This window comes from Manis javanica, chromosome 9 (assembly GCF_040802235.1).
Source record: "Manis javanica isolate MJ-LG chromosome 9, MJ_LKY, whole genome shotgun sequence".
NCBI lineage: Eukaryota > Metazoa > Chordata > Mammalia > Pholidota > Manidae > Manis > Manis javanica.
The window spans coordinates 1,999,585-2,010,403 of record NC_133164.1 but is presented as its reverse complement, the minus strand read 5'-3'; the positions used below and the strand labels follow the sequence as shown (position 1 = coordinate 2,010,403).

The window sequence follows — 10,819 nt, the reverse complement described above, 5'->3', positions numbered from 1 at the left end:
TTCAGTCTCGGGAAGGTCACAGACAGGGTTTGGGACAACCGATTCTGCAACAGCTTTTGCCCCAGCAGCACCTGGCCTTAAAGGGGGCAACATGCCGGGACTGTGCATTCGCCCCCATAGACCCCTAGGAGTACGTGAAATCACAGGCTTCAGAAGAAGTATACTTGCTTTTTTTCTTGAGAAGCTTTGTTGCCGATGCTCCTGCTGTCGCTTGTGTCTCAGCCTCTGCTGACTCGTCTGGATCCAGAATCTCATGAACTAGAATTTTGTCTTGGGAAGAGCACAGCACAGGTGAGAGCCCGCGAAGCGGCAGGGATAGAGGCCCTTAGCTCTACGCGGACCAAAGGCCGTCTGCGGGCACAGTGACCGGGGACAGGCCTCAGGCAGCCCCGCGGGTGTGGGACCCGCTTCCTGAGGCCCCTCGTCCGGGCGGGGAGACCACTGCCTCCCTAAGTTATCTTTGACAGCCCGAGACCATCCAGACACCTGGTCAGCCAGCATTGTCCCTGCAGAGACAGGCTGGAAACCTGGCCTGGAGGGGGGCTGGGGGGGCACAGTTCCTCCTTCCCGCCATCCCATGACCCCTCTGAGACCCCTCGGCTGGTCCCTGAGTCCTGCAGAGTGGCATTGTTTTCTTCCTTCACACCCTCTGCCCCTCCTAGGAAGCTCTGGGCAGAGTCCTGGACTCTCAGGGGGGTCTGCACCCACATTCTGGCTCCGCTCTCCTGGAATGTGACCTCATACAAGTCTGCCGTCTGTACAATGGGGTCTGTGTTTATCTTACTAGACTTTTTGTGAGGTTCCAGTAAATCAGTGTTTGTGGCGAGTGATCAACACAGTCCAGGGCCATGGTGGACACCTCTGTTAGGGTGCCGCTGAAATGTCCCCTGACCTGTGCCTCCCCCACGGCAGCCAGAAGCTGCCCCCTTTCTATCCTGAGCTCCCCACTGGCAGCCTGCCTGAGTCTCTGCTGCGTGCACATGGCAGTGGCTGATGCCCTGCTACAGTAAGCTCTAAGCCACAGCCTCTGCTATCTTCCTGGGGGTCGTCTGGGCTCATCTCTCACATTTAAAGCTTTCCATGTTCCCTCTGGGAGACTGTGGGGCTGGAGCGGGGGCTGGGGGGCCATTCCCTTCCCGGCTCCTTCGCAAAGCCCCAGAAAAGCATCCAGAACCCCAATGCCTCTATTCTTTCTGCACTTTTCCCAAGGTTGTTGGGATGTTGGGGGGTCAGCCCATGGGATGGAGGGGGTGCTGATGTCCGGACTATGAATCTCCAAGGTCAGGAACTGTCAGACCCAATAGGGAAGGCAGGGATTCACAGCCACTCCTGGGCCTGGGCTGGTGAACTTGATCACAGGCTGGCCTTCGGGTTCCTGCACATTTTACCAACCAGCGTGTAGTATTTTAAGGTTGTCTGACTGCAGGACCTCACAGGGTCGGGCCATGGGGACAAGGCCTCCAGCCACCCCACCTCCCACCACCCTGTGTGCTGCTTGCCTCGGTTTTTCTGGGAAACACCTCCTGGCAGTCACCCACCTCCTCCACACTCAGACCGGATGTTTGATGTGAAGTGGGTCCTTACCAAATACTGTAGCTATGTCATCATCCGGATTTCTTGAATTTGATAGCACTTCAGTAGCTGGACCTGGAAGGAAATAAAATTCCCATAGGGAACAATGTTGATGGAATCTGCACCGCCTTCCCTCTAAATGGATTCAGTCGGGGGCCCCAGCAGTCTGCCCCAGGGGACAGAGCCCCACACAGCGTCCCTGGGCCTGGGCTCTCATCCTGTGGTGGTGACCGGGGGCTGGGAGGGTGGAATGCCACACTGGCGGGGTGTGCTCAGCGGGCGCTGCCCCTTGGGAAACGGCCTGGCTCCACGGATGACCCCCCCAGTGTTCTGAGCACAGCACAGGGACAGGGACACGTGTCCTTTTGCAAAGAGCACAGTGACACCTCCTTTCTGAACGTGCTGACAGTGGGCCTGTGGTGGGGGGACATGGAAGGGCGCGTGTGCAGCGCTGGCCCCCCACGGCTCTCCACCTGGAGGGCCCAGAGGCGGGCACCCGCTTTCTTGTCCCCATTGGCAGGGGGACTCTGGTGGCCCTGTCCACAGGGAAGATGCGGAGTCTCACGGGTGGGCTGGCGGGCCTGGACAGCAGGCCCCGTGGGATCCCTGGGCTTCGGCCTCACCCCCTCCCACCTTCCTGCCCGAACGGGCCAGGCGGGGGGTGGGGGCGGCCTGAGCACTGGATTCCTGGGGCAGCACCCGCCCCAGGGGCCGTCCAGCTCTTTTTCCTCAGCACTGGGGGGCCAGGCCCCGGCCTTGCAGCGAGGTTGGGGGCCGCCTCTCCTGCAGCCCCCAGGTGGCCTGCGAGGCCCCCAGGCAGGGCCGCTTTCCCCTCCCAGAGCAGAGCCTCCAGCGCCTGCAGCCCTGGGGACCCAGCACCGCACCAGCGATGCACTGATTCTCAAACAGCTTTAATGATGGACAATCTGCATAGCAATGGGCCCGCGTGCGCGCGGCGGAGAACAATGCAGGGAAACTACGCTGAGGTCCGTGTGAAGACAGTCGCATCCCAGGATGCTGACCTTCCGTAAATGAAGCCGAAGCGCGCTTCTCTTTGGATGAGACATTAATGAGTCATTAAGAATGGGTGCAGCTGTGCCGCGCAAGCACTTTGTTAAAAATATTCTTCTCGCTTCGTGTCTGTCCCGTAATCACGATGGGAGTACCGTGCCAGTCAGCCGGTAACTGTGCGGGAAGCACCGATGTTCTGTACGCCCGCTGGCTCCCAAGTGCGTGTCCCGTGCGTGCCCTGCACCCGGCCTGCCCGCGGTCGCCTGCGCGGACGGCCTGTCGGTGTCCAGGCGCCCGGGGACCAGCCATGGGCGCTGTCTCCGCGTTTGCACAGTGCGCGTCCTGGCCCCCAGGAGAGGCCGCCAGCTGAGTCCTGCGGCTGTGCTCTGGTGACTCTGGGGGCAGCAGGGCTGGGACCCCTCCATCACGAGGCCCCGGCTGCTGCTCCCGTGCCCTGGGGGTCAGGCCAGTCCACGGGGCCAACGGCAACAGTGACCCCAAGGCAGTGGACCCCAGAAACAACACGCAATGTTCACTTTGAGAAAATAAGTTAGAAACTGGCCCTCGGCTGGTCTTTCCTGCTGGGGAAGACCCTGCCGATCACGAGGTTTGGCTGCCTGGGCCGGGGCACCCGAGCTTGGGGGGGGAGGCACGCTCAGGGCTGCATGGGGCGCGGCAAGCAGTCGGGCCAAGGGAGCCGTGCCCAGGCGTGTGGGGTGCTGGATCGCGAGCAGGGATGAGCGGGCTGGGGGGACGGGAGGCAGCCGGGTGACCGCACGTCCCCCGCCTGCTCCAGGCCGTCGCCACCCCAGCACCCCGGGGACGCTACCCCCGCCAAGCACGTCACATCTAAGTTTCCTGGGGAAAAGGAAGTAATGTTGGCTTTACTGTGACGGGCCCAGGTGGCGCCCGCCTTCCCACCCGGACCAGGCCAGGCAGGACCGTCCCCCAGGGAACCCTGGGAGCCGGGGCCTCGGGGCCAGCACCCGCATGTCCTACTCTCAAGGAGCTGCATGAACCCCTGGGGGACGCTTCCAGGCCTGCTCGTCCAACCTCGGGAGACGGGGCCGGGGGTCTCTATCGCGGCCCCTTCCTCTGGCTCTGGTGACCCCCGAGGAGGTCAGGGGTGGGCAGCACGTGGCCTGAGCATGTGGCTTCCCTGCAGGAAGGCGCCCCGGAGGCCGCATCCCCTCTCTGCCGCCCTCACCTCCTGCCAGCGGGTTGCACGCCGGGAAGGCCACCCCACCACTGTCCCAATCCCCACATGGGGGTGGCCAGGGCCCGAGGGCTGAGCCGAAGGCACGTGGGGCCCGCTCGGGGCTGCTGGAGCCAACCCTGCCCTTGGCCTTCGTGGGGCCGCGGGAGTGAGGTCTGGGTGGCCGGGATGCACCGCTGTCCGTGTCTTTCACTCGTTCTCCCGGGAAACAGCGTGATTCGGGGAGGCGGGGTGCGGAGAGCTCGCCTGGCTCGGGGCCAGGAAGGTGACGTGCCCACCGGCCACGTGGGCCCTGGGTACGGTACCTGGGGTACTGCTGAGTGGCTGGAGGTCAGCTTCTCGCCAGCAGGACAGCAGCAGGGCAGGGAGGGTCACCGCCAGGCCTGCTGCCATGTTCCCTCCAGCTGAAGGGGGGACCTTCTCCTGAAGGCCCCACTGCTTCCCTTGGTCTCCAGGACACGGTGGAAGGGCCAGGTCTGTGACCTCACAGCGGGGAGGCTGGTCTGTGACCTCATGGTGGGAGGAGCTGGACCCCTGTGCGGATGCCCTGTGCCCAGGGTCTGGCTCACAGGCCCTGTGACTGGGAGGAGCTAGGCCTTGGGTGAGGTCTCCTGTCCTGGGTCCCTCACCAGTGTTGCAGGGCCCCTCCCTGTTCCCACAGCGCCTTCCGGAAGCTTGTTGGAAGCGCAGAGTCCGAGGACCCACCTCGTCTCCTGGGGAGAGGGTACATTTCACCAGATCCCAGGACGTAAGATTTGGGGGGTGCTGGCCTACACGGCGTCTTCTTTTAGTGGCTACTCCAGCTCTTGTAAGGGAAGAAAAAGGTTTCTTCAACTCTCTTAGGGTTCTTGGCTGGGACTGAAAAACAAACTGACAAGGGCAGATGCACAGGAGAAAAGAGAACAGATTTATTTAAGGTACATTCACGTGAAACGGAAGCCTTCAAAAGGAAATGAAGACACGGAGAAACCGGGAGACCTGAGCATTTTTTTTGGTTTGGGAAATGCCAGGTCAGGGCGTATGTCAGAGTGTGCTCAGCTGGGGGAGGCTTGGCAAGGCCTCTTCAATGGGACTTTTCTTGGAGTCCCTCCATGTTCAGGTGGAAGGATGCCCCTGTCCTCTGGGTATAGGGAGGGCACCTCTTACGTGAAGGTCGTATGACTTGTGTCAGGAGAGAAGGGGTCTCGGGGAGGAGGACACCCTGACCTTCCTGTTTTTGCCTTTTTCTCCAACTCCTTCAGCTGAAGGTCCAGGATGTGCCCGGAGCCACGGTGGGGAGCGTGGTGCCACACTCCCCTCACCGCACTGGGGGACGCTCCCGTACTGACCTCCCCACCGAGGGGTGAGAGCCGCACGGCCGTCCAGGCATTTCCCAGCTGCATCTGGGTCACCTGTTGGTGTTGGGTCATTCTTATTTCTGCCATTGAACCCTTAGAAATTATAGCCCAAGAATCACAATGTCACATGAGCCCAGCACTTTCTGCCTCACTGCCAAGAGCAACGCTCCCCCACAGACAAGGACAGGCTGGTCACGATGCCCAGAAGGTCTCCCCACCTGGTGGCTTGGCCATAGGTACCCATCATCGTGGATCACCTGCAGATCATGGCTCTGTGGTCAGCCGGGCACCCCAGTCAGCCATTGCGGGCAGTCAGCAGCAGTGACCATGAAGGCCAGTGATCCAAGCTGTAAACATTTGACTCTGACAGCAGCGTTGCTTCAGCCCCTACTCTGTGGGGCAATGTATGGTATTATACATTTCACCCAGATCTGCTTGCCTGCTGCTGTAAAACAGGTCTTTTTGCATCATTAGGAAACTTCCTGGTCTTGGGATTTTCAGAGTGAAACCCAGGAGGTGCCAGGCTCCCCAGGACAGCTGGCCGCCCTCAGGCAGCGCAGACCTGACCACAGGGGAAGCGCTGTCTCCCCCGGGCACAGGTTGTGGAGTCTGCACACCGCTCCCCACTGGAAGAGCCCCTGCGGCTGCAGCTGGTTACAGGATCAACCTGCTGTCCCCGGGGTCCTCAGTGGGGCCTTTTCTACAGTTTCTGGAACATTCTTGGGAAACATGTCTGCCTAGTGTTAGGGAAAGACAAAACAAAATCTTCCCCCAGCCCAGAGAACCTCTCCATCAAGCTAGAAGAGAAGGAGAACAACTTTATGACTGAATAAACACTAACCCAGCACGACATGTGCATCTCAGGCAATGAAATTGCAGAGATGGAAAGAAATCTCAGCCTCTTACAGAGCTGAGCAGAGGCAACCCACTCCGAACACGCTCGCAGGAAAACCCGGAACTCATCCCTGAGGAAGAGACTGGACAGCGCCATTTGTCCGCCATCCTTCTGACGGGGTAGTTTCACAAATTAGAGCCAGATGTTCACAAGAGTTAGGCTTTTAGTCCCAGAGCCTGGGAGATTGGGGCCTTCCTCCTTGGATGTTTACGTTTCAATGAGATGGCTCCCAGGTTCTTGAGAAAGACTTTTCTGGGTCATAAAGCTGACAAAAGGCTATCTAATTTTCAAAAGTTTGTACACACGTTCCAGAGACAGGAGAAAATAGACATTTTCTAAAGTTAAGTGCTCCCAGAAGAAGAAGGGGTGGGAGCTCTTTTCCTCGTTTGCAGCACAGAGAACTAAGCATCATTGATTGGCGTTTGCTGTTAAGGAATCTCTTAAGGTTTGCTTTTGTAGGTCAACCGGCTCCCCGAAGCCCTCCAGAGCCCCCAGACACAACATTCCCTGTTTTCACCTGTACTGAACAAAGGCAAAGTATAAACTTTGCATTTTGTGCTATTTATAAACTATGCTGCCAATTTATTTCAGATACTCAAACTTGAACAGATGTTTCCCGACCAGCTTAGTGTCTGTCCGTCATGGCCGTTTATGTCCTGCGGCTGGAGAGCATTTTCACAGGCAGCATAGTGGCAACGGGGAGAGAAGAAGCCTCTTTCTGCATTTCACCTAACTGCTTTCAGTGTGTTTAATTAAGCACACAGCACACAGTCAACCTGTAAAGACAGAACTTGGCAACAAAATGATTCTTTTATGAAAAAAGAAAAGCTTTTTTTAACGGTGGCACAAGAGACCATTAGTCTGGATAAGGGCTGACGGAGAGTGACAGTGCCTCACAGGAGAGCAGATCTCTGCCTTGGGTGGCGGGCTCTGGCTGGCTCTACGCGCTGGCGGGTCTGGGACCCATCTCATCGCCGTGCCCTGGCCTGTCCTAAGCCTTGTGTTCCAGACGGACGGGGCAGCTGCCTGCCAGGCTGCAGGGAGGAGGCCAGACAAAGGGCACGCTCCAGTGATCTAAAAAGCTTTCTGGAAGCTGCCGCATTTCCGCTTATGTCTCAATAGCCAGAACTTGGCCACACCTAACCGCAGAGAATTCTGGAGAGGGGAGTCATTGCTCTGGTTGGCTGTGTGCTCAGGTAGAGCTCATGTTACTCGGGAGGGAGGCCAGCCGGCAGCCGTGGCTGTGGGGCCACTCAGAGGCGCGCTTCTGCTTCTCCAAATTATAAATTTTAAATTTCAGATTAGGAAAGTGGTACATTTGTTTTCAAATTTCATACAAGGCAGAAAAACAAAGTAAAGATGATGAGGATAAAATCCTCTGTAACCCCGTCCCTTAAGGAATAATCACAGGGGATTCAGGGGAGATGGTGGAGCAGAAAGCTCCAGAAATCTGTCTTCCGCCCAGGCAGCAGCTGCTCGGGTGGAGCTGTTTGATGTAGCTATTTTGGACTCTGGAGTTCACTGAAGGCTCCCAAGCTTCCAGAGGAAGGTTTGGACGGTCAACTGAGGTCAGTTCCAGTTAAGAGGACAGCAGCCCCTGGCCAGCCTGCACCAAGCCCAGTGGTTGGTGGGCAGCTGGCATGTGATCCTGCAGCAGTTTGCACCTAGCCCATGGGAGCCAGGGTGGGCACAGGGGACCCTGTCCTCCAGATCTCGGGGGTCTGAAGCTCCTTCTGATTCCAGAGGGGGGCAGCCTTTTGTTGACCTCCCCCATTGTTGCAAAGCCCGAGGACTTCTGCTGTGCCCACCCCCTGCTCCCCTACACTGCCCAGACTCGAGCGGGACATCCACAGGGTGTGCCTTACAGGTTGGGGGACAGATTCAGAGAGTCTCCTCATTGTGCAGCAGCTCTGCGTACCTAACCTCCCCGCAGACGCCCACCCTACTCCTGTGAAGACCACAGACACTGAGAGGCTCAGCAGTACAGACCTCCGCTCAGCCTCGCTCTGTCCAGGGCTGCCCAAACTCGACATCAAATTGGTGCTGTAGTAGTTGATGTGCATTTTTATTAATGCAATAAATAAGGACTTGTGGCTATTTCAAGGTAAGCGCCCCAATGTAACATGTGGTATGATTATATGATTGTACTGGTGACAGAGTCACAAGTACTGTGGTTTGTGATTTGCACTTGTCATAGAAGGAAACACTAATTTCACACAGAGGACAGTGCGAATATTTAATTACTTTCCCTCCCAAAGTCCCTCTGAATTCTGTGCCTGCAGACTCCAGGGTAAACCCCCAGTTAGAACAAAGCTTACAGCTTTTCTTTGATTGGGCTTCTGTAGCCCCAGGAAGAGTCGTGAGCTGGTCCTGACGTGGTGGGATGGGGACTCGTTTTCTGTAGTCAACACAGGGACAGACGTGAATGTCCAGCTCCAGCCGCCTTGCTGGCAATTGGTGGAATGCTGGTCAGGTGTGAGGCCCACCCTCTCTCACCCCGCCTGTCCCTGCCGGGGCTGTGGCCTCTCCCCAGGCCGGCCCTGTGCATCTCCCCTGCGCCGGGAGCCCACTGACTGCGGGCAGCTCTGTCTCTGTGGACAGCCCCTCAGGCTCACTGCGTGTGTGAGGCTCCCAACTGCCTGGCGTCCACCTGGCTCTGTAAGGCCCCAATATGTCCTGTTGTCCACGTCTACCTATTGTTTCAACAAGTTGTATAGCCCCATGTCCCGGGCTTAGAGACCCTTTGGTCAGATAATCAGTGGACCAGGACACAAACAACTCGTGACCTGCGCATAAGGAAAGTTTGGTGTTGGTGTCCGATAGGTGCCTTTTCCTCATTACACCAACATTCCCCCGGGTGGAGATTTCACACACTAAAGCTGCCCAAGATGACGCTGCCCTGCACGTGCATGCACGTGATCAGCTGCACGTGTGCTCGTTGAAAACCTCCCTCGTGAGGCGACCTGGTAACTAAGAAGCATTTCGCTCCCTATACGGGGAGCCACCCGGATTCTTCTCGGGGCTCACTCTCGCCTGAGCGGCCCACCCTGGCCTGTCAAGGTGTCTGTTTCTTCACCTCTCCGATAAAGCGCACGGCCTGCCCGCCGCCTCCTAAGTCCGGGTGCTAAATTCTTTATATACGCGAGGACGAGGCCCAAGGACCCTGTTCTAGAGCCTGCCGGTAACACTTCCTTTCAGCTTCACATTTGCGGAAATGCTCTAACAACACCCTAAAAATCTACCTCCTGGTCGGGAGGCTCGGGAACTGGCTGTATAATGCAGGGGCGGCTTTTTGGAATATCTCTGTGGGTCCAGTTCACCCTCTTGTTATTTGTTCCTTTTACACTTTTGTGAAGGATGATTGAGTTTAGAAGTTTGCCGTGTGATGTATCTTACCACCTTGGCACTTTTATGCTCACCCCCAAAATACTGTTAACTACCCCGCCGCCACCCCAAGAGGCACCTTTCTCCAGGTGTGTTGGGAGGCGGGGTCTCCTGGTAGTTGCCTTCCTATTAGCAGGTTGAAATTGGGGTGTTTTGTGGTCTGTGTTAGTGGATTGGGTTCTTAGAAACTAAGAAAATTTCCCACTTTGTTTCTATTTTCAGTGGGGAGGCCTTGGCATTTGTCCAGCAGTTAATGAGAAATCAGGGGGCTATTATGTTTTATTATTTTCCCCTAAGTTCTTTCTGTGTTTGACATAATGGTGAAAACTAAAGAAACTTGAGTGGAAAACGCATCAGTGAAATATTCTGACCTTGATTTTTTTCCCTCTGTAACTATGTGTTTTTCCCAGGATTAATTAAGTTCCAAGATGCACGGTCCCTCTCGGTGTTTGCTGCTAGACTTTGCTGGTGGAGTAATTCATGCTACTTTGCACAGACAGCAGCTGCTTCAGAGGCTTCATGCCCCACCGCCCTCCGCTCACAGCCAGGAGGCCAGAGGGGACAGGTGCAGTGTAGATTACGCAGGCCTGCATGTTTGGTGTGAGTCATTCCGTCCTCACAGATGAGGGGTGAAAGAGTGAGGAACTGAGAAGCAGCTGTCCCCCTCCCAAATGCTCTAGGGCTTGGCCTCGGAGAACCCGCCTGGGGATGCCTGCTGCGGAGGACGGGGTCTGGGCCCTGGGCGCTCAGGGTAGCCTGGCCCCATCCACCCTTCCTGCAAGCATGTCAGAGCATAGTGGATTAAGTCAGAATTCAAGTGCATTTTTTTCTCCCAAATATTACCTGATGTTTGCAATTAATAATGGTGTGGAACAGACCGGGTAGGAAGCATATAGCAGCAGGAATTCTAAGTTTAGTAAAAAAAACAGGTGTGTAAAAAACTTGCATCTTTTAAAATGTATTCATCTTGTTCAAGTACAGCTTAAAAAAAAACTATGGTAATAGCTTTATAGGGCTTTTTAAAGTCTATGAGTGGAATTTTTATGAAGCAATTTTCATTCAAATGTTATATAATCACCTAGTTAATAGCTCTCTTTAAAACTTCTATCCTGTTTATTATTCCCAGTTAATGGCCTAAAAGTTAAATATAGGTAGGAGTTTTCTATTTAAAAAAACCCAATTCATCAGAGGCAAGAAAGACAGGCTGTATTTCTTCTCAGGAATCTATTTAAAAGACATGTCACCCTAGCTCATCACCCTCAGAATCCCCTCCGCCCCTTCCCTGCTTCCTGCCTTTCTTCCTTCAGCCGTTGTTGAGCTACAGCTCCCGCGTGAGGCGCTGCCTGGACAGTCTCCACGTTCATCAAGTGGACAGACAGGTAACCGGGACACATCTTAAAACTG

General features: G+C 56.0%; 2 long non-coding RNA genes across 3 annotated transcripts; one reads left to right on the top strand and one right to left on the bottom strand.

Annotated features, from left to right (window-relative positions):
* Nucleotides 1-147: 147 nt before the first annotated feature.
* On the bottom strand, nt 148-4,256 carry LOC140843335 (uncharacterized). Its single transcript, XR_012120962.1, has 3 exons — nt 4,105-4,256; nt 1,585-1,647; nt 148-270 (listed from the first exon to the last, which is right to left on the bottom strand). It is a non-coding gene; the product is annotated as an uncharacterized lncRNA (long non-coding RNA).
* Nucleotides 4,257-4,316: 60 nt separating this feature from the next.
* Nucleotides 4,317-8,289, top strand: LOC140843336 (uncharacterized). Of its 2 annotated transcripts, none has more exons than XR_012120963.1 (3): nt 4,317-4,547; nt 4,643-4,716; nt 5,041-8,289. It is a non-coding gene; the product is annotated as an uncharacterized lncRNA (long non-coding RNA). The 2 variants fall into 2 exon arrangements; XR_012120964.1 differs by having other exon boundaries at nt 4,317-4,716; nt 5,041-7,599; nt 7,899-8,289.
* Nucleotides 8,290-10,819: the final 2,530 nt, after the last annotated feature.